The sequence below is a fragment of the Mustela erminea genome, chromosome 7, assembly GCF_009829155.1.
Source record: "Mustela erminea isolate mMusErm1 chromosome 7, mMusErm1.Pri, whole genome shotgun sequence".
Taxonomy (NCBI): Eukaryota; Metazoa; Chordata; class Mammalia; order Carnivora; family Mustelidae; genus Mustela; species Mustela erminea.
Genome location: NC_045620.1, coordinates 40,482,481 through 40,506,107, shown reverse-complemented (window position 1 = coordinate 40,506,107; position 23,627 = coordinate 40,482,481). Strand labels below are relative to the sequence as shown.

The window sequence follows — 23,627 nt, the reverse complement described above, 5'->3', positions numbered from 1 at the left end:
GTTATTTATATTACTTGAAGCTGTCTTTTGTTCAGAGGGCTTCTGAGGGAAGAGGTTGTAGGGATAACAACGAGGGAAAGGGATCATAGAATTCTGCATTGCCATGCAGGGGGGAACGTATCATTGAACGGGAATGGGACCTTCAACTAAGGACAGGAATCAGGAAGAGGAGGTCACTGGCACCTTTCCATGCTTGGAAGAGATACATATATTTAGAGAGGATTTTTTTTTTTGAACAGGATTGATAGGAACTGGTAGAGTATGCTACAGTTATTTTTCTTTTTTCTTCCCTTCTCTCTCTTCAAAAAATGACTTTTTTTTTTTTTCTTTAACGTCCCATTCACTTAGCCAGTGTGGCTTCTGAGGTGATTTTATAAGATTACAGGCAAAAGTCAGGCAAAGCGGGAGGCTGTTTTCAGCAGTCAGAACTCCAGGAGATGTTTTCTGTAGGTAACAAACATCTCTCAACCTTGACAAAACTTGATTACAATAGTTTAGTACTAAACACAATGTCAGAACAGATCTTCGTCCCTGAGGTGATGAGACTTGAACCTTCTCTCCCAGCCCCTTCTCCACACTGCAACAAGGTGTAACGGCTACCATCTAAACTGACAGTGAGAAGAGTCTCCAGCTTACAGCACGATATTTTTGCTCCAAAAGATGCATGAGGAGGAGGCGTCCACCAGGTAGACGGAGTCATGCAGAAGGACTTTGGAAATCATCTAATTCCACCCTGGGAATAACTGCGTCTCTCTTATCAGGGATACGTGAGCTTGGATGTGTTTACGTGATCTGAATCTTTAAAAGCAAACACTCTCAATTTGTATATACGTCCAAATTCGGTTTACTCTCATGAGGTCAAGGAAAATGTCCAGTTTCTGGAGGGCAAGGTGTATGGATATCAAGCACTCATGCCATGCCTCTCAGGGTCTAGCTGAGTTTATTTGCAGAGCAAGCAACTGGTGACTTCTCACCTGATTACAGGACTGATTGATTAACTGACCAAGTCTAGGTAAATGAAGCAAGGTGGAAGATCCATGACCAACCATGATGTCAAATCAAATTGGGATTTATTTTGTATTGACAAAGAAGAAAAAATAAAGAGACTAATAGGGGCCTTGGTGGTTTAGTCAGTTGAGCCTCTGCCTTCGACTCCGGTCATGATCCCGGGGGTCCTGGGACCAAGCTCCAAATCAGGCTTCCTGCTGGGCAGGAATCTGCTTCTCCCTCTCCCTCTGCTCCTTCCCCACCCCTGCTCATACTCTCTCTCAAATAAATAAATAACATCCTTAAAAAATAAATAGAAAAACTAAAATCCTGGGTTTTAGTTAATTCACGCAATGCATATCTATTGAACAACTAATGGTAGGATTATGGATTTCATAATAGGATTAATGGGTAGGATTTCATAATAGGATTTCAAACACCTTTTCTCTTATTCTGGTTGAGGAAGTAGATGATACGCATGTGAACAAATGAAAAATGTCTTACAGTGATAAATGCTCTGAAATAAACTAAGCGAGGTAACAGCGGAGGGGAGTGTGCCAATGGTGGTCAAGGAGATGACATTTGAGTGGTAGAAGCTGGCCAGGGACAGAGCTGAAGGTAGGGAATTCCAGATAGAAGGAAAAAGAACTATTAAGTACTTGAGGTTACAAAGAATGCCATTTAGACTGAGACAGGGCAAAAGTTAGGTTTGAAGTAACCTGATGATACAGAGCAGAGGTGAGCAAACTCGTCCATTGTTTATTTTTGTAAATAAAGTGTTACTGAACCAGATCTTGCCTGTTTATTTACATACTGTCTTTGGCTGCTTTCATGCCACAGTAGTAGAGCAGGTGGGACTGCTGGAAATGGCCAGCAGTCCCTGTACCCACGGATAAAAGATTACTCCAAATTTTGCTGCGAAGGAGAGGAGAAGGTAAGAGGGTCCACGCTCAGAGAGGAAGACCCTTTGCTACTCTTTGCTCCTGCTTTTATTGGTCCATCAGGATAATCACAAATCCTTATCCCTACAGCCCAAGCATGAGGTGTGTTACAAGGGGTCTTACTGGAACTAGGCAGATCTGTTGATATGCTAATCTTCATGGTCTATTAGCAGTGCTAAATATAGCCTAAGGGACAATGCAAATATCTCTGTTTGGGCTTAACAGTTGGGCTAAGAAAGCTTGGGGAAGGCAACTCCCCAAGGCATTCCCAGGGCAGAGTGGGTGGAGTGGTCACGCAGGCCTCTGCATTCCAAACACCTTTGCCTTTCTCTGAAACCTTCCACTACCCCCAGCGGCCTTCCTGTTACATTTCACCAAGCCAGATACTATGGATGATTTCACGCTCCACATTATTGCCAACATGTGACAGAGACTGGCTGGCCCACAAAGCCTAAGCTATTTCTCATCTGCCCTTTACAGAAAGGGCCTGCTGTAGGGCCTGCTTAACGTGCCCAGAACTTGGATTTTATTTTGCATTCAAGCAATAGCTAATAGAAGACTTTGTGTTGGCTAGCAACAGGGTCTGCCTGACTCTCCCCAAAACACCATGTGGCAAATGGATTACGGGGTCACAAGTGAAGAAGCGGGGAGACAAGTTCACAGTCACCTGCACTATGTCAATAAAGGGAATGACTTGTATTATAATTGCATAATGAGTGAAGCCCCAGTGGCCTAATGGATAAGGCACTGGCCTCCTAAGCCAGGGATTGTGGGTTCGAGTCCCAACTGGGGTGAAGTAGTTTACTTGTAGAGATACCTGGGGTGCCTGGGTGGCTCAGTTGTTAAGCATCTGCCTTCAGCTCAGGTCATGATCCCAGGGTCCTGGGATCGAGCCCCACATCAGACTCCCTGCTCTCTCCCTCTGTTGCTCATTTCTGCTTGTGCGCACTTGCTCTCTCTCTCTCTCTCTCACTAATAGAGAAATAAATAAATAATCTTTATAATTGCGTAATGAAGGTAATAAAAGTGACTGGGTTCCAGATATATTTGGGAGATAGCATTTACTAAGAATAATTTATCACATTGTTTATAAGAATAATTAGAATCTTGAGTTTATGAAATGACTTTGAGATTTTGGCTTAACAAAATTATATAGGATGTGACATTTAATGAGAAGAGGGCATGAGAGTCAGGCTGAAAATGAGTGACAAGTCAAAAGCACTGTTTTCAACACGGGCTTCACATGCCTATTAAATATCTCTGTGAAATGTATCATAGACAATTTGCTACTGGTAATTGGGCCTAGGGGAGAGGTCAGGGTTGGAGATACAAATTTGGGAATCATAGTGTATATCTGCTTGGAAAGCCATGGGGCTAGAGAAGACCACATAAGGAGAGAGAGGGTCCAGCATGAAGACCCAGGGCACACCAACATTTCAATTTCAGGGAGGTTGATGCAGAGCCAGGAAAAGAGAATGAAAAGGAGCAACAAGTGAGAGTAGAGATTATACCAGTTATCTACTATTGATTTCATCTCTCTTTTTTTTTTTTAAGATTTTATTTTTTTATTTGACAGACAGAGATCACAAGTAGGCAGAGAGAGAAGAGGAAGAAGGTTCCCCGCAGAGCAGAGAGCCCGACGCATGGCTCGATCCCAGGACACTGGGATCACGACCCGAGCCGAAGGCAGAGGCTTTAACCCACTGAGCCACCCAGGCGCCCCTGATCTCATCTTAAGCTCACCCTTGTATACCCTGCTTTTTGACTTGGGGCTAAGACCCAGCATTCCCTCTCTGCCCCAGCTCTCTGCTGGGCTCTGCCCCTAGAGGGTGCTACAGGCAGCGCGTGAGGCAGAGGGAGTCAGAAAGGGATTTGGGTTTCTTTATCCCTGAGCCTCATCATAGGGTAGTGTCTTTTCTTCACCCTGACAATGGCAGGACTTTTTCTTAGCAGCAGTTTATTTTCACAATATTCACAGAACAAGTCTCAGAGCATCCCACTGGGCAACTCCAACGCCAGCACCAAGCGCAGACCAGCACGACCTCCTCAGGGGTCTAGATCGCAGCTTCAACATAGGATTTCCCCCAATTGCCCTTACCCCTTCCCACCTCAGAGGTCGGGGTTTCAGCTCCTTGGGGCCCTTCCTCTCAGTATCTAAATTGGAATTCCAACCTCCTCCCTCAAGGTGGTGGCTGTTTCCTGCAGGCTCTACCTCCAGAACACCTTAAAGATCTCTTTCACACACTTCAGTCACATAATTTATGTTCTTTATATAAGGATGTACAATTCTGTATATCCCTTCCAGTTACCTAGTTAACACTCTTTTTTGTAAAGTTCTCTGTATTAACATAACTTGAGGATGTGCTGTCACAGAAGCCTTCAGAAAAATAAAAGTTTCAACAAGAGAGTTCAAATAAGAAAGGGACAAATAATTGATTCAGTTGATGCAGCAAGAAGGTTTTAGTGACAATGATGTCTGTGGACAGGTGGGACTGGAAGCCCAGCGGACAGGACAAAGAGTGGCTTGATTCCCAATACACTGTGAGCACTGAGTTTATAAGGAAACTTGTGAGACTGAATTTACGGAATTTATGAAATGACTCCAGTGTTCTTGGCCTAAGGAAATGGTAGATGGGGGTGCCATTTATTAGACTGATTAATTTGGAAGCAAAAGGAGTTGGTTAAGGAGGGAAGGAAGATAAGCAATAGAAATGACTAATGTGGCTAATTCTCTAAGCATTTTTGCAGTGAATGAGGTCACTGATGGTTTAATTTTCTCAAGATCAGGGCTGTGCAGATGTGTGTAGAGACTGATGGGGGCAGACAGAGATGATACCAGGGAGAGGAGTGTGGTAGAGAGAGTGAAGTTCTCGGGTAAAGAACAGATGGGATCCAGAGAACAAGGGAGGGATTGGTCTTCTAGTAGAACCAGGGGCATTGCTCCCAGTTGTCAAAGGAAGGAGGCCAAATGTTTGAATTCAGTTGCAGGGAGGTTGGGGGATTTGGTGTTGGGAATACAAGGTGATTTTTTTATTATTTCATCTTTTATCAAGATCACAAAACAACAAAACAACAACAACAACAAATTTATGGCAAGAGAGTCTCCAAATAATTTACATTACAAAAAGACTATTGTCATGCATAGCATAACCAGGAAAGCACTTTTGATTTCCAGTGATCATAGAAATCACTGTCAAGGATGCTCAACCTGAAGAATAAAGATATAGGACTCTCATATTCCGGAAGTGATGCGAATACCCATAATTACCACTATAAATTTGCAGAGTACTAAAAATAATTCTGTATTTTCCTGTAGGATTTGCAAGCTAATAATAAGCAATTTCCAGCTGTGTGCTGTGACAGCAAAAAAGAGGGTCTAACATCCTTATAATTATATTTTTCATATCCGTATTCACATTAGAAAATACTGATTAAGACCCATCTGCTTAAACAATTTTTTTGTTGTTACAACGTCTGTAGTAGGTGACTTTTATGAAATCTATCCAACTATATTGTATACATTGGACTTCAAAAGGAGGATTATCAAATAATTTACCTTTAAGGCTTCTCTCTCTCTCTCTCTTTCACACACACACACACACACACACACACACACACACACGTGTGCACGGCATGATTATGAAACAAAAGGACTAACAACAGTGGGGACTGAAATTTTCCTTTAGCGCAGATTCCACAAACACATCCCGAGGGCTCCCCTCAATTGGGCAGATAAAGCTGCACGGAACAGCAGGCTCCACCACATGAAATGCAGACTCTCGCTAACTTCATTCTGCTTGACAAAATGAGTGTGATTGTTTGAGAACAACTAAATCAAATACCTATTTCTGGGGTCTATTTTCTCCAACTTCAAATGTTCTTCTGAGCGTTCGAAATGTCACCACCCAAAGAAAGGAGATAACTCTTTGGTCATGAATTCACTGTTACTTCCTGGAGGTACTGTGAAAAAAGAATTACTCCTCAGGACAAGTTGATAAGTTTAGCTTGCTGCTGGATGGACCCACACATCCTCAGGGCTCCTCAGGTTTCCCATAACTCATTTCAAAGCCCGCAGTGCTGTGGTTCTGGTCCAGGCGGACAAGATGCTGCTGCAATATGCACCGCCACCACCATCTCCCCCCTTCCCCCAACACCGAACAATCCAGATAAAGGTAAATATCTCCCCTCCCCACCCCCTGAGTTGAATATGGACAAATCCCCTCAAAAATATGAAGATGGGTGTAATAAAACCAATTCAAAATATATTTGATGACTGACCTGAATCAACATTACCTCCAAATAAAGTTTCCTAAAATGTAGCAGGAAAGCAGCAATTCAAATGGAAAACCATGACTAGCCTTATGTCTGTCTGTCTATCTAATTATCTATATATCCACTAGGTAGCTAAACCCAGGTGTCTTACTGCCGGGAATCAGATTGATGTTATTTTGTCTTTGTTCTGTTTCTTTTTTAATTTTGATTTTTCACCAAAGTATAAAATACATATAAAAGGGTGCATATGCAAGAGTGTATAGTTCAATGAATTTTAAGAACCTGAACACACCTGTGCAACTCAGGAAAAGAACATTATTAGTACTCTAGAAGCCCCTGTGCCTTCTTCTAGTCACTACCCTCCTGAAGATAACCTTCATCTTGACGTCTAATGGCACAGAGCAGTTTTCCCGTTGTTATACTATATAGAAATGGACTCTCCCTGTGTGCATTCTTTGGTGTCTGGCATTTATTTGGTCTCTTAACTATAACTGGAAGTCACTACAATTTATTGAGCCCTTGTTTACCAAGTGCAAGGCACTGTGAAAAGCCCTTTACTGCATCATTATCACATTCAGTCCTCACACTCACCCCATGATTAGGCATTAGCATTATCTCCCGTAAACAGGTGAAGAAACTTCAGGCTTCAGGATATTAATATATACTAAGTCACCCAGCAGTAAATGCTAGCATGAGGATTCATGCTTTGTTTATCTGGCTCCAAAGTATAAATGAGTCTTTCCTATGCACACTTTCAGAAATGTACACAAGGCCAAATGTTGCTGATTACCAGGATCTGAGAGCTCAGGACATGGTCATTTGAATGTAGTGTCTTTCTTATTTAACTGCAATTATGCACTCATTTATCTAACTTGGATCTCACATTTAATATGAACGGTGGCTACTTTCGTGGCAATGTAACTTGATGTCAGGTAAACTGCAAAGTGACATGCATGTGGTTCGAGCATCTTCTATTAACTGAAAGTAAAGCAAATTTGCCTAAAGATATATTCCTTAGAGAGAGAAGCTATACTGCTCAGTGCTCTGCTCATCAAGCAGTTGTTAATATCTAAGTGTAGCTGTAAACTTACCATCAGTAATAATTCAAATGTTACTTGTATTCAGGGCAGGATAGGTCATAATGAACAATGAAAAGGAAATGATAAAATGAATAATAGCTATCCTATGGGATTCTAAATGGCCATGAGGAAAAAACAATGAGAGGGACTTCCAGGTATTATTGTAGGAAGATGTTATACAAAAGGATTGCAAGGTATAAGCTTATTTATGAATAGGAGTCTATATTCATATTTTATGGTTATATGGGTTCACATGTGACAGGAAGTCTAGAAGGAAACACATAAACATGAACTCACACATAGGCATGCACAAACACCAAGAAAAGAAAAAGGAGAAAGTTGAAAAGGCAGTGCCCCAAGATATTACAAATTGCTGTTTTCCTAACCATTTATAAAAAAGAAAGGAAGGAAAAGAAAAAAAGAAAGGAAGAAAGGAAGGAAGAAAAGAAAGGAAGAAAGAGGAAGGGAGAAAGGAAAGAAGGAAGGAAAAGAAAGAAAGAAAGATGAGGGAGGGAAGGAGGAAGGAAAACTTAGGGGATTTGTACTGGCAGAATATATAATAATATAAAATAATTTTTAATGCTTTTCATCTGTGATCATAGCATTATAGTATTTTTAAAGTTTTTTATCTTTTAGAAGTACATACACACTAAAATTATGGATGAAGTCATGTAATATGTGGGATTTGCTTGAAAATAATGCAGTGTGAGGAGAGGAGTGGGGAGTAGAGGTGAACTAGGAGAGGAAGTGAGTTGCTGATTGTTCTAGAAGGTGATGGGGTGCATTGGGTTCACTGTACTACTTTCTCTGCTTTGGTATACATTTGAAATTTTCCATTATGAAAAGTTAATAAGAAAAAGAGTGGATGCTGATGGGGACACAGGAGCAAGGTGTTTTCAATGCTCTTTTCTTTGGTTATAGTTTCTTGCTTTTCTCTGTAGAACATACTTTGCATTTGTAATATGACATACTAAATAAAAGATTAAGAAGGTTGTTGATAAAGCACATTTGACAATTCAGACTCACTTTCCTTATATAGGCAGATTTACTGCTTCCCTTCAAAGACAGAAGCCAGAATTCCATTCAAATCACAGAAACAATTTGCAAACTGCTATACATAAAATAATTTAAGCTGACAAATTCCCTTCCAACATACGACTTCTTTCACTATTGCCAGTGTTTACTATAATGTGGTAAAGATCTTCCCATTCAAAAGATAACCTGGGGAAATTTTTAAGGGTGGGTTAAATGGAGAGAAATAAACAGTTTCTTAGAGAAATCCTTAAAAACACAAAGGAGTATGTTTGCATTTCAGGGCACATCTGTCAGTTGCTCCTATTTCAGCCCTAAGTATTCCTTTCCCATTCCATTTTGGGAAATGTTACAGTCACATAGGAAGATTCAGAGTGATCCTCATCCAAAGGTCAATGTATCTGTGTTCTATAGCATAAATGATCCATCCTGAGAAGATAATAAAACAAAACAAGGTGCAGAAAACAAGGTTAGGTAGTCTGGAGGAACACTGTGAGTTTTGACCACCAGAAAAATATCTTTCATATGGCCAGAACCTGTCTGTTTGCAATCAAAAAATGAAATAGCTTTAATGTGGTGGGAATGTAAAGATAGAAGAAGGGAAAATGGAAAATGTGTAGCTGAAAATGAAGAACGCGAAAAGCTTCCTCGTTATTGGTTCAAAACGCAAATTGTTATGTTCCTTCGGGGGTTGCCAGAGCAGCACTGGGAAAAGAGTGTGACAGCAAAGGTCAATCGGGGGTGATGGAATTGTTGGACTCCAACTTGAGGGAAGGGATACATTAATCTTGCCTATGTCAAAATTCATGTAACCATGCACCGTAAAGAAAAAATGAAAGAAAGAGAAAAAGAAGTGAATGCACACAAGTTAAAAATAGAATAAACACCAATTTAAAGCCCCAAACATTGTAAACATCATGGTTGTTACCTGTATGGCCAAAGTTCAAGATTTTTTGGATGGATCGTTAAGTGAATAAACGGATGGATGAAACCATGAGTTAACAGGATTATTACTTTAAACATGAAGATGGAGTAAATTATTGAAACATGTATTTTAAAATATACTAAATAAAAAGATAAAATTTATATTTTAAGAAGAGGGCATTTTGGGGGAGGAGGGAGTCATGACTGGAAGGGGACATACAGACGTTTGGGGACGCTAAGCCATTCTAGATTTTGCTCTGGGTGCTGGTTACACAGATGTGCAAATAATTTCAAAGTCTATCCTACCTTTAAAACTATTTTAAATGTCTTTTATAATTCAGTTGTAGGACAAAATTGCCTTTCCTAATAAACCAGTGTGTTTCCCCTCCCCCCACCCCAATCTCCTTTCTGATTTGGTTGCAGTAGGGATCTATGTAGGATCTCCTTTTCATCTCTAGGACCTTACTTATTCTGTTGGTCTATTTTTACCTCCCCCCCTTCCCATGCATGACTTTTAACTTTGTAGTTCTATTTTAATGATGTTATTATATATACTTGTGCTTTAAATTATAAACCAGTTCCAAATGCCTTTTGGAAGTAGATTGAGTATAAATCATAAGCTCAAATAAGAATGTACATTCTTATTTTAAGAACTTTACAAGCAAACTTTAAAAGAAAAGGGGAAAAAAAACTTTCTGCATTAAAATGAAATGCTACTGATCACTAGTTCTTCAATCCACCACAATCCTGATTGTGCACTGAGGGAGAGCAGGTACCTATGTTTTTCAGATGAATACAGAGAATGGTAAAATTAAGTCCAAGCTTGTATCCAAGGATATTGAAAAACATGTGCCTAAGAATAGAGAGAAAGTTAGAAGTTAAAAGAAAACTCTAGAGAGGAGAAGAACAATTCAGAACTTAGACTCCGGAGCTCAGTATTAAAAAAAAAAAATAGAAGTCGAGTCTAATTTCATACATAAACTTTGCTAACTTAGAAGAAAATGAAGAGACCAGCAAAAGAATCTAAAACAAACATAGCCATTTGCTCATGCCAGATAACTGGATTTTCCAGTTACAAAATTCATTTTATTTTCAGTTTTCAAGCATACCGAGAATGGTCCCTTGTAGGTTCAATCCACACCTCAAGACACTGACACAGAGTTTGCCTTTTTGGAAGAAAAACAAAAAAAGTATTAGGACTGATGCAATAAAGTCCAAGCACTGTTATGGTCTGGGCTATCCTGAAGCTGAAATGATCGAAATTTAAACCAGGAGATTCTGTAGGGACTGACGGAGCCAAAAATCCTCCAAGACATTCCTATCCTTTCTGGCAAGTTACAGTTTATTCTTCTCAGTTTGAGGAAATCACCTTCAGAGCTTGTCTGTGTTCTCATATAAAGATTGGGAAACTTAATCTTCAAATTCTTCTAAAATCATAAAGAAAGCCAACTAAATATAACTCTACCTGGCATATGAGAGAAAAGAGAGAGAGACAGAGAGAGAGAGAAAGAGAAGGCCTTTGGAACATATTTCAAAATCTAGATGGTGCCAGAGTTGTACTTAAAATAATGAGAAAAGATCTGATGTTTCTCTCACTTTGTTGTTTTGCTAGAATTCAGTGTGGTTTTTTAAGCTTAAGAAGAGCCAAGTACACAGCATTCACCCAAAGTGGATACTATCTGGGATCTGCAAATGTTTTGAATTTTATGAAACCGAGTATCTCTTTTAGAGGGAGGGGTGATGTCAATTGTACCCAAACATTAGCGGTTAGAGTAGCATTGCCAAACATCTCCAGAAAGAGTATATTAATGATCCCCACATGTGGGACCAGTGCCCAAGGTTTATAAATATCCGAAATGTGTCACAAGTAAAATCACATTTAGCTGCATCTTTTTTGATTAGTTGAGATTCCAGAGAAACATCAATGGGATTTCGAGGGCCTTATGTTCTCAAAGTTATTCTTAGAACCAGGTGGGAGAGTGAAATTATTCAGTTGCATGTTCATAAAGTGTTGTCGAGGCATGAGTCCAGTTAGAATAGTGTACACCATTCCCTGGGCTAGTCTCCTAAGGGCAGAGAGAAACAAGGATGGGGGTGGGGAGGAAGCAGGGGACAATAGGGAAGGGGAGGGGAGTTTTAGAAAGGGGCTCTTCTATGAAGGCCCAAGGAACTGAAGTGTGGGCCTTGTGTGGCTTAGGTCAAATCAGTGCTGCTCATTTTGGGTTCATTGAGCAGATCAGGTTTCTTTATTGCAATTACTGATATTGCTGGATTTTATAATTTCTCATGGAATGCTGCTCTTCTACAGAACAACTACATCTATGAGAATTCTTGGGCTCTCTAGATCCTAGACTGTATTTTCCTTCCTTTGTCTTGAATAGAGAATTTAAAAAAAAAGAAAATTGAGGAAAAGTCTTCGACAATTTTCCTAAGAAATATTCCTAAGCGATCACAGTAATCTTGAAATCGCACATATACTCAAACAAAGGGCTACTGCGAACCTATTTTATTTTATTACTTTTTTTAGAAAGCGTATTTTAAAAAAGAATAAGGCTATTCTGCTTTGGCCATGCAAGGGCATAGTATGCCACTCTTAAAAACACGATGTTCTTCTTGCTTTAAAATGACATGGACAAATACTATACAGTTGATGGCTTACTGAAGAAATGCGATGCTGGAATGAACTAGGCCCAAACAGTGCAGTGGTTTCAGTAATTGGTGACGGCTATTTTTTTTTTTTTTTTTTTTAAATTTTTTTTTTTTTATTAATTTTTTTTTTTTTTATTTCCAGCATAACAGTATTCATTATTTTTGCACCACACCCCGTGCTCCATGCAATCCGTGCCCTCTATAATACCCACCACCTGGTACCCCAACCTCCCACCCCCCGTCCCTTCAAAACCCTCAGATTGTTTTTCAGAGTCCATAGTCTCTCATGGTTCACCTCCCCTTCCAATTTCCCCCAACTCCCTTCTCCACTCTAAGTCCCCATGTCCTCCATGCTATTTGTTATGCTTAGCGAAATAAGTCAAGCAGAGAAAGACAACTATCATATGATCTCCCTGATATGAGGAAGTGGTGATGCAACATGGGGGCTTAAGTGGTGACGGCTATTTTTTTCTGTGCTCCATCGTATTTGGCTTTTTGAAATTGTTGAGTGAGTTTCTTTTCTTTTTGACTAACACCATTTTGAAAAGTAGCCTTGCAGTTCTGATCTTGGTTCTTCTCCGTTCATTGGTATAAGAATATTATTAGCTATCTTTCATCATAATGTAATATGAAGAAGCTGTCCTTATTTTTTTTTAAGATTTTATTTATTTATTTGACAGACAGAGATCACAAGTAGGCAGAGACACAGGCAGAGAGAGAGGAAGAAGCAGGCTCCCTGCTGAGCAGAGAGCCCGATGCGGGGCTGGATCCCAGGACCCTGAGATCATGACCTGAGCGGAAGGCAGAGGCTTAATCCACTGAGCCACCCAGGTGCCCCAAAATGGCTTTTCTTACAGTTACAATGTCCCCTGATGAAGTGTTCTTCCTGGGATTCTATCTTATGTCTTCAGACTTTGTGTGTTGCTTTGATGGTTTGCTGACTGAAAACGTATACTCCATCAATTTCAGCAAGGTTGCCAGTAACTTTTTTTTTTTTTAGCAGAATCACTTTTCAGATTCAACTATAAAATTAATTTGGAGCTCCCATGCATTTATGAAAAAAGGATATTATTTTTTAATTTTTTAAGATATTTATTTATATATTTAGAGAGAGTGCACAAGTGAGGAGAAGGATAAAAGGAGAGGGAGAGAGAAAATCCCACACAAGACTCTATGCTGAGCATGGAGCCAAATGCAGGGCTCAGTCTCACCACCCTGAGATCATGACCTGAGCCAAAATCAAGAGTCAGTCGCTTAACAGACTGAATTGCCTACATGCCCCAGAGGATATTATTTTTAAACTAAGAGCACATAGATTATAGTTAAGATAACAATACTTGAAAGCAATATCAAAATCACTGGTTGTTAGTATATAGTGACCAAAAAAACGAACTTATAAGGTAAGATTTCTACATTCAGTTCTTCTGAGAAATTAGCTAAATTACTCAGTAGTTCCTACCACATTGAATAAACTCTAGGTAGATTACAAGGAATGTCAGTGAAGTTTGTTTTTTCTTTTCATATTCTGCTTTGTCAGGCATTAACTGTGAAAATTACATGTTAGAAAAGGTTAATTCTGAAGACTATTTTACTTTGCATGAGTACATTACTAAAGGAATTATTTAATTATGGTTTTCATTGCAAATTTTAAAATAAAACAAAAGACATTCTCTCTTTGTGGCTACTGGATTTATGATTTATGATAATGAACATCGATTCATGTAAGGGCTTCGAAAGTACTCATGCTGCCATTTCCAGGAGCCTTATACTTTCCTCTTCTCTGGGGATTGGAATGAATATACCCTTTCAATCAATATTTGTACATGGAAAGTCCCCTTTCCTACTGATTAACCTGGAAAATGCTTGAATTTTGTGGAAGGGATATTTACCTGGATACAACATTTTCATGTGATTCTACAGGATGTTAACAGCTGTTCATGCAAACAGAATACCATAGTCAAAGTAAGTTTGAGAAATCTCATGTTAGAGTTGAACAGGGTTACTTTTTTTTTCTTTAACTGCAAGACTTTTTTTAAAAACTTAGTATGATAATGTTGACTTTTAAATTCCAAGAAGAAAATATAGAAAGCAACATTTTTCTCAACTTGTTCGATCAAGTAACCCTTACAGATTAGTGTTCTAAAAACATACAGTGAAAAACACTAAGTCAAGACATATTTGCAAGTTTAAATAAAGTCTTTTTTCCCCTATTCATTTTATTTTGCCTTCGAGACATCTGGCTCCTATTGCTCTGTATATTTTATATTATCACTTTGACGCCTCCCAAACAAATGCCTTCTATAATCTGCTAAAAACAATGAGCACAATAAGCAATATTTAAGTTTTCTCCACTATCAAATCTTATAAAATCCTAATAGCTCACTAAGTTTCTTTTTTAAGTTAAATATATGTACTCATATAGAGTTTATACTGAAGATAAAGTTCAGTATTTACAAGGTAATTAGTAGAGCATGTTTTTCCAACAAAGTAAATGTTAAATTTCCAATAAATGAGGGAAAATTATCAAAAGGAACACATCTGTTAATGGATATATACCTGTAAAATGAGCCAAAGAAAAGAAACAAAGTTTGGGGAAAGAAATTTGAAAAATAATTATTTCTGTCTCAACCTTCTTGACTTGGATAAATCCAAAAAGAAATCCAGAGATTATAACCATGTGATTATTTTTCATTTCAAGGACATCCAAACTGTTTCTAGCTATCTGCAGGCTGCCAGATGTATAAACAGCACCGTGTTAAAAATAAAATAGTGGCTTCAGTAAGAAGTACTTCTGTATTGACTTCTGAGACCTAGAATTATAGATCAAAATATACTGTAAGGGTTAAAGTACGTCAGCAGAATTTTTTGACTACCAGGTTTCTGAATATAGTATGCCAAGTCAGCAGGTGTAAGAAAAGACCATGATAATTGGTAGATATAAAAATACAATATGGTGAAATAGAATAGAGAGCCTGGAAATAGGCCTACATAAATATAGTCAGCTGATCTTTGACAAAGGAGCAAAGTCAATGCAATGGAGAAAAGACAGTCTTTTCAACAAATGGTGGTGCAGCAACTGGGTATCTACATGTAAAAAAAAAAAAAAAAAAAAGGAATCTAGACATAGACCTTACCCCCTTCATAAAAATTAACTCAAAATGAATCACAGTCCTATATCAATAAATGGATAGAATCATAGACCTACATGCAAAATGCAAAACTATAAAACACCCAGAAAATAACACAGGAGAATACCTAGGTGACTTTGGGTTTGGAGGTGAGTTTTTAAATAGAACACCAAGGGCAAAATCCATTGAAAAAAGCATGAAGAGCTAGATTTCATTACAATTAAAACTTCCTACTCTGCAAAAGACATCATTAAAAGAATAACAAGAAAAAACACAGACTGGGAGAATATATTTGCAAATGAAATATCTGATAAAGTTCTGTTATCCAAAATATACAAAGAACTTGAAACTCAATAATAAGAAAACAATCCACTTAAAAAAAAATAGGCCAAAGACCTTAATGGACACCTCACCAAAGAAGATATACAGATGGCAAATAAGCATATGAGAAGATGTTTCACGTCATATATTATCATGGAAAATTAAAATTAAAATGAGGTACCACCACACATCTATTAAAAGGGCCAAAATCTGGAACTCTGACAACCACATGTTGACAAGTACATAGGGCAAGAAGAACTCTCATTCATTGCTGGTGGGAATTCAAAATGGTATAGGTATTTTGAAAGACAGTTTGGTTGTTTCTTACAAAACTAAATATACACTTACCATATGATCCAGCAGTTGTGCTCATTGGTATTTATCCAAAAAAGTTGAAAATCTATGACCATTGGAAAACATGGATATTTATAATAACACTAGTCATAATTAACAAAACTTAGAAGCAAATAAGATGTCCTTCAGTGGGTGAATGGATAAATTGTGGTATATCCAGACAATAGAATATTATTCAGCACTAAAAAGAAATAAAATACCAAGCCATGAAAAGACATGGAGGAAAGTTAACTGCATTTACTAAGAGAGAGACGCCAATCTGGAAAGGCTAATACTGTATGATTCCACATATACGGTATTCTGGGAAAGGCAAAATTATGGAGACAGTAAAAAGATCAGTGGTTGCCAGGGATTACTAGGAGGGAAGGATGAGTAAGTAGAGACAAAGGATTTTTAGGGCAGTGAAACTACTCTGTAGGATACAAGTATAGATAAATTTGTCCAAACCCATAAAAGGTACAATACCAAGAGTGAACCCTAATTTAAACTATAGACTTTGGGTGGTAATGATGTGTCAATGTAGGTTTACCAGCTGTTATAAATATATCACTATGGTGGGGGATGTTGATAATAGGGAGGGCATTATATGAATGGGGACAGCGGGCATATGGGAAACCTCTCTACCTTCTACTCAATTTCTCTATTACTCTAAAAACTGCTATAATAATAAAGCCTATTAAAAATAAGTAAATAAAATTTAAATATATAATAGTGTTAAATGATTAAAAAATATCTAGGTATCTTCATTCTCTACTTTATATGGAGTAGTAGATATGTATTGATGCCCTGCTATCTTTTCTCCACCCCCCCGCCCCCGGCAATAGCCTCTACTTTTCTCATTTGGTACAAACCAATCATTACTTCTCAAACCAGAGTGGTAGTTTCAGGGACAGGCATGTGACCTAAAGAGTTCAACCAGAGTAAATCTCAGGATTTAGGATTCTCATAATTTCTTCCTAAACTTGCACCTGAGGAGTGTTGAAGCTGGAGCTTCCATCCTGATACAGCTGAAAGTGAAGGGGCCAATAGGTAGTGGCTCAAAATGAAGCCAGCATGGATAATAACAGAATAGCGAAAGAGAAAGTGTGGGTACCAGTTGCATAGTTTGAGTTTTGCATCAAGCTGTAAGTGGAGCCAGTCCCTCTCCTGAACTTACCAACTGCCAAAGCAAATTAGTTCCTTTTCTTGCTTGAGCTGGTTAGAGTTGGATTTTGAGTTGTTTATCACTAAGTGATACATGAGAGTTAAAAAGTCATTCTATTTATTTTTTTCCAGCAAAGCTGATTCCCAAACATATAAATCTGCTCAAGCATGCATATTAGAGAACTTTCTGCTCGGATTAGTTAAAACTGTTTCATAGTGCAAACTTTTATATGCAGCCATAATACACCACAGTAGCATTAATAAGAGGTTTATACTTTGGTCAACCAATGTGGAATTGAGAAATAGAACTATTCAGGGGAGAAGTTAACTAGAAAGTACTTCCTTATCCTTCCCTACAATTTTGGGTTGAGCTCTGTGTTTGAGGATTATTTGGGGGAATTCATGTTCTGGCCAAGGCTTTCAGTAAGTTTGTTTTTCTGCTTTCTCCCATGCTATGGTTGTGATATGATAACAGAAGACCAGCAGTCCTGGATAGGGGGATTCTTTAAACATTTGGATTAAAAAATGCTAGTGTTCCCAAGCTCCAACCTTTATTCATGAGACATAAGCTAGAAGATGTTTCTGATAACTTCAGCATCATGCCTATGGAGACTGACTGGTATCTGTGAAGGATTTAGGGGAGAAACGACCTATAGCTGCTTACTCACAGGAGCCCCAACCTTGAGTTTGACAGTGAGGAAAACATTATCATAGAGATAGTAATACTTAGCCAAGATTTCATGCACTACCTCATATTCCCTGGCCTCCCACGCAGTTCAGTTGGACCTCCATGGCCTGTTTTAGTCAAAAGGCCATAAGAAGAAGTAATGCACACCATTTCCGGACAAAGCTGAAGTGCACCTGTCATTGCTCTCTTCCTAAGCTACAGGGTCCCTAGAAGCCATATTCTGAGATGACAGCATCTCAATGTAGACCATTTGTTGGTCTGTCACCGAGAAATCGTGTTGACTATATCCACTTGCTTACTAGGGTTAGACATACTATAAGAACGACAGATACAGTTTTGTTATGTGGAGCCACTGAATATTCAGTGTTTGTTATGCAGCATGTCCTGGCCTACACTGACTAATACATCAACATGGAAAGAAGAACAATGTGCTTTATGAAGGTGTATCCTCCATCCTCAACAAAATCTAAACCCTACAAATCTCCATTTTACTGGGAAAGAAAACAAAGGGTGAGAGGTATGAGATTGCCCTGAAAATCTCAATGGGATTTCTAAAGTATATGCAAACCCTTGCCCTGACAGGGAAGTGAGAGGAAAGGGTGGGAGATGGCAAATCCGTCCTGAAAGGTAGGTTTTTCCTATACAAAACTTTAGAGCCAGAGCTGCAGGCCTTGGGGCCCATATCCAGCTAAAGTTCAAGTACACTAATATCTTTTTTAATTCTTCAGAATTCAAGAACTGGGAACACACAGGTCTACTTAGTTTAGCCAGTACAGTGTTTTTTAAACTGAATTAAATTTTCCAATATTTAAGACTCTGGAGAGTTCACACAAGAATCAGAACTCCCAGCTTCTCCTGACAGGTGAGACAAGATAAGTCTGAGCCCACATTCTGAACTGGGGACCACCGATGAGCAGAGGACTGACTGTTTCTTTAAGGATGTGACATGCTTTCCCTTATCTCTACTGTAACTGTCACTCATGGGCCACCACCTGGCTCTTAAATGGTATTTGAGTTCATGACTTTTAAACACGCCCTCTAGGACGTAACTCTCCACTTCTTAAAAATTACCAGGCCACCTTGGCAGCCACATTAGGGCTCTTAAGTTGTCACTAGAGTATCCCTTAATACACCACAGAAGTAAATCATTAAAAGGTATCCGGGAGTCTTGAGAGGGTTAAGACTCATAGACAATGTTTTGTGATTTACTCCCAGAATGGTTTATATACTGTGATAATCTGGTTCAAACTCCCATGTGTTCGAGGGAGTTATTTGCATTCTCTATTGTTCCCAGGTGCTGGAGCTGTTCTCCACATCCCATATGCTGGGCACCATGAAGACCATGTCTGAGAATTTTGCCCCGCCTCCTGGAGTAACACGCCCCACATGCCTGGTCAGATATCTGTATCAGCGGGGTGGATTACCTTCACTTTTCAACTATGTGACTTAATTCTCTTTCTCTTCATGAATGAAAGAGAATAATATTCTTTAGATAATTCATAAAATGATAAAGGCTTAAATAAATTATACTTGCTATTCATGAAAAAAATCCAAATATTTGCCTTAATAGGGAATTGAAACCAAGTATGTCTAACTATGGCTAGTATATTTAAGTAATTTTCCTGAAGAAAGACAAACCAGAAGAGGATAAAATGTTGAAAATGTATTTCTTTCAGTCATTAATTTGCCTAGTAAAATCACAAAGCACTTTAAAAAAGGTCTAGCTAGCTTCAGAATGTGTCTTTCTTTTTTCCACGGTGAGAGTAATTTGAGATACAGAGCATACTTCTGTTTGCCAAACAGATAAGTGTAGGCAGACAATATTTCTATATAATACTGATATTAGGATAACTGGGAAAGAAACAGTATAACTACGGTAAATTACTTGACAATTGCAAGAAAACTGCTCTGAGTGTTAGAGGAGAAGCACAGATAAACAGCTGAAGGTTTTGAGATAAGTGGCAGAGGGATGTTTATTCACACAAATGATTAACTGAAGGGTATTTTATTGGCCTAAGCAATAAGATAGAAATGATGATAGGATAAACTACTGGGAATGTCAAGGATGGTTCTCTCTTTCTCTTTTTTTCTTGTTTTTTAGTTAAAAATGTTTCCTCTTTTTAAAATTGAAGTGTAGTTGACACACAATGTTACATTAGTTTCAGGTATATAACGGAGCGGTTCCACAAGTCTGTGTGATGTTCTGTTCACCATCAATGTCACCACTGTCACCATACAACACTAGTACAATAAGGTATGCTTTTAAATGGCAAGGAATATGACAGTAGGGCAGAGTTAGAAGGAAGATATGAAACTGAAAGAAACCCTAAACACAGAGGTCCCAGGTAGATGATGAGGAGCATAAGCAGGGGAAGCAGCAGAGGAAGAGGGAGAAGCAGACCCCACTGAGCAGGGAGCCCAATGCGGAACTCCATCCCAGGACCCTAGGATCATGACCTGAGCCAAAAGCAGATGCTTAACCATCTGAGCCAGCCAGGTGCCCAGAAGAAATTTTCAAAACCAGGATTGTATTTCTTTTTAGGAATGGGTCAACAGATACCAATGGAATATATTATTTTTAAGAACAAATTGGGGCATGGTAGTAACTTATTAAACTAATGATGCTTCTTTCCCTACCTTCACCCTGGCCTAAGCAGATGTCCAATGTTTTCCTAGCGCTATGGTGCTGAAAGCAGCTTAGCCATCACCACCGGGCTGGATCACTTGATTTTACAGATGAGACAAAGGAGGCCAGGGAGCTAAGGAATGGCAAGAAAAAGGTAAGTGTTCTGATGCCCAGCTCCAAACATAGTGTTACTTAACATTATAGTGGACCATCAGCTTTTTGCCTTAAGACACTATTAAAAGAATACCAAGTAATTCCCATGATTGATTTATGGCTCAGCTGATAACTCTACCTTCTAGATCTCAAGAAACTATATACAAAAGTATGTTATGGTTTGAAAGCCTCTCCCACTGCTTGGTATTTTATTTAACTGCCAAAACAATTATCTCAGTTGAACGTACACACTTATCACTTTAGACACTCCAAACTATTATCCATATAAGAAAATTTCACTATGAAGTAATTACGAAGTTTGGGGGACCTCATTTATGATTACATAAGTCTGTATAATTAAATCTGTGTGTTCACTCTAAAAGTAACTTTAGATTGCTTACGTTTTCACATCTTTAGACTCTCAGAGATCTCCAGCGATTTATTTTCAGACGAACATTTGCATTTGAAATGCTTTCCGCTGGAGAATGTAAAATGCAGGTCGGTTACCAGAAAACCAGAAGCCTTTACAACAGAGCCTGCCAATGCAGGGACCATGGTATAGCTCCTGGCAGCGGGTTGCCCCAGAGTATCTTTATAATATTGCAAAGAGCACTGGGTGGTGTTATACACAAGTAATGAATCATGGAAGACTATGTCAGAAATTAATGATGTGGGGCACCTGGGTGGCTCAGTGGGTTAAAGCCTCTGCCTTTGGCTCAGGTCATGATCTCAGGGTCTTGGCATGGAGCCCCGCATCGGGCTCTCTGCTCAGCAGGGAGCCTGCTTCCCCCTCTCTCTCTGCCTGCCTCTCTGCCTACTTGTGATCTCTTTCCATCAAATAAATAAATAAAATCTTTAAAACAAACAACAACAAACTAACGATGTACTGTATGGTGACTAACATAACAGAATAAAATAATAAATAAAATAAAATACTACATTTTTAAAAAGCAGCTTCATGATATTCCAGACTAGAGACTAACCGGAGATGGCAATCAAATGCAATAGATCCTGTACATTGGTGGGAAAACTGCCAGAATTTGAAGATGAATTGTGGATTAGACGATAGCACATTATCAATTCTAAACTCTAAACATGATAGTTTTTCTGGGGTTAGGTAAGAAAACATTCTTGTACTTCGGAAATACTAAAGTTTTTAGAAGTAGAAGGGTATCATGGACACAAATGACTGTGAATTGTTCAGGGGAAATATAAATATAAACATGTATATTACATATATATATGCATAAGTATATTGTATATTTTATACACCCATACATATAAGTGAATAGAGGGATATATATAATCTGATAAATGTTTATCAGAGTTTTTGACGCTATTGTTGCAACTTTTCTGTAAGACTGTGATTAAATCAAAACAAAAAGTTAGGGTTTTGAAAAGCAGCTTCATGAACCCATTTTATTTTCACCTCAAATCCTCCTTGTGCAGAAATTCCTTATTTGCTAGTCCTGCTCTGTCTCCCATATTTGTTGACATGGTACCTACAATTGCCTACTAACACGCTTTTAAACCCAGCTGCGAAATGTGCTATAAGTTACCTCAGTGGTACAATAAAAAAAGATCAAACGTGGGGAGTAGCCAGGAAATACATTTTTCAACTTGCAAATGAAGGTGGGAAGACAGAGACTGCAGACTTTTCAAACAGACATGAGTGTATAATCTTTGTCGTCGTGTAAAAATTCTTGATATTTTCCCCCAACATTTAACGAAAAAGTGACCTGCAGGTATTTGCTGTCAGAAAGGTATCGGTGCTACACTGTATATAGCGACGTAGACAGATAACAACAAAAACGTGTGAAGGTTCTTAAATGCGCGATCTGAAAGGGAGGCTGGTTTGGAGCTGGATTTTAATATACTTACCCCAGTTATCTTCACTTTTACAGTAACGGTGATGGCAACTGACAGTGTAATTATCTTTCAAGGACTGAACTGGTCTAAGAAATATTCTTCTAGCGTGTCACACACTGTTGATATTAAACTGGCGACATGAGAAACCATCTGGAAAAAATCTGGGCATAAGGAAGTTTAGGGGATCTAATCCAAGTGAGGTTTTGGCTGATTTACTTCAGTTCACTCAAATCTCCTTTAATAACGTGAAATAACACACACGGAAAAAGGAAAGAAAAATGCTCTCCTTTGTTCCAGGGTTGATTAAATGGAACCATAAGCAAGGAAAACAGTTAAAGGATCCCTCGTCCACACCCCTGCTTTCACTGATCATTTCATTTTCCTGGCTGGTAAGACAAACAATGTGCTATATCCATGTCTTGCAAATTACATTTTTAAAAGGGTTTTACAGGCATGTATTTCCTGCAAAGCACCAGCAGAAGTATGCAATAAAATATATTATTTTATTTCTCTGATCAATCCCTCTCACACTCTGTTAACTCGTGTATCCGGCTAAGAAAATGCATTTTTCTTTTAAACTTAAAAAAGAGAGAGATTTTCACAGCTGTCTACTTAAGTGAAATATACATTTTAATCCTTCTTTAATAGGTTAAATGCCAAGATAACTTATAGTCTTCCTTTTAAGATGGTTTGCTACATATTCTGTCTTTTTATGTCGAATGCTTACTAAACTGACATGCAACCGGAACGCAAGCAGAAGAGAGGTAGAATTCTAGAGATCAGTCATTCTGAGGCCAAGATGGAGCAAATGATGAAGGCACCATGATGCCACGGACTGGCGGGGAGCAACCTGGACTAGGTATAAGTACGGCTCAGAGCAATAGAGGCATCTTCTAGCTTCCAAGGGTCAAGATGTCTTGGATGACAAGGAGAGGAGGAGCCCATGGCCAGCTAGACCAAAATCTCTCAGCCTTCTCCATCTTCTCTGATTGACATGGATACCAAGACATGAAAAGTACATCTTCCTAACTTTCATTGTTAACAAGTCCAAAAGTGAGATTATTTTTCAAGAGGCCAACATGCCACCCACCACCCCTTGCCCGGGAATCAGCATTTGTGCACAGAGTCATGCATATGGGTATGTTTGGCTCATCCTCCTTGCTGGCCAGTCAGAGCAGTGGCAGATAAGGTAAGCTGCCGATTCTCTTTGCTGAGTTCCTGTGTTCACCAGGATGCTGTATTCTGATCAAACTATGTGTTTCTACCCAAATATAACATGCATTATGGTATATTCTTAGCCTCTCTCTCTCTCTGTCACTGGCTTTCACTAGCTGCATCCCAATGCATTTACTTCCTTTTTAAGACCCTTTCCCCAAATTAGGCTGACTCATCTTATTTTATTCAACACAACTCAAAGAACTTATTTTGATCTCTACCATGGATAATTTCCATCAGAGAACC

At 38.7% G+C, this 23,627-nt stretch overlaps 1 protein-coding gene and 1 non-coding gene across 2 annotated transcripts in view; one reads left to right on the top strand and one right to left on the bottom strand.

Moving 5' to 3' along the window:
- The window catches only part of MACROD2 (mono-ADP ribosylhydrolase 2), a 1,971,474-nt gene that overhangs the window by 401,143 nt on the left and 1,546,704 nt on the right, over positions 1–23,627 (bottom strand). The gene's annotated exons all lie outside the window — the stretch shown is intronic.
- Positions 2,650–2,722, top strand: TRNAR-CCU. The gene has a single exon. It is a non-coding gene; the product is annotated as a tRNA-Arg (tRNA).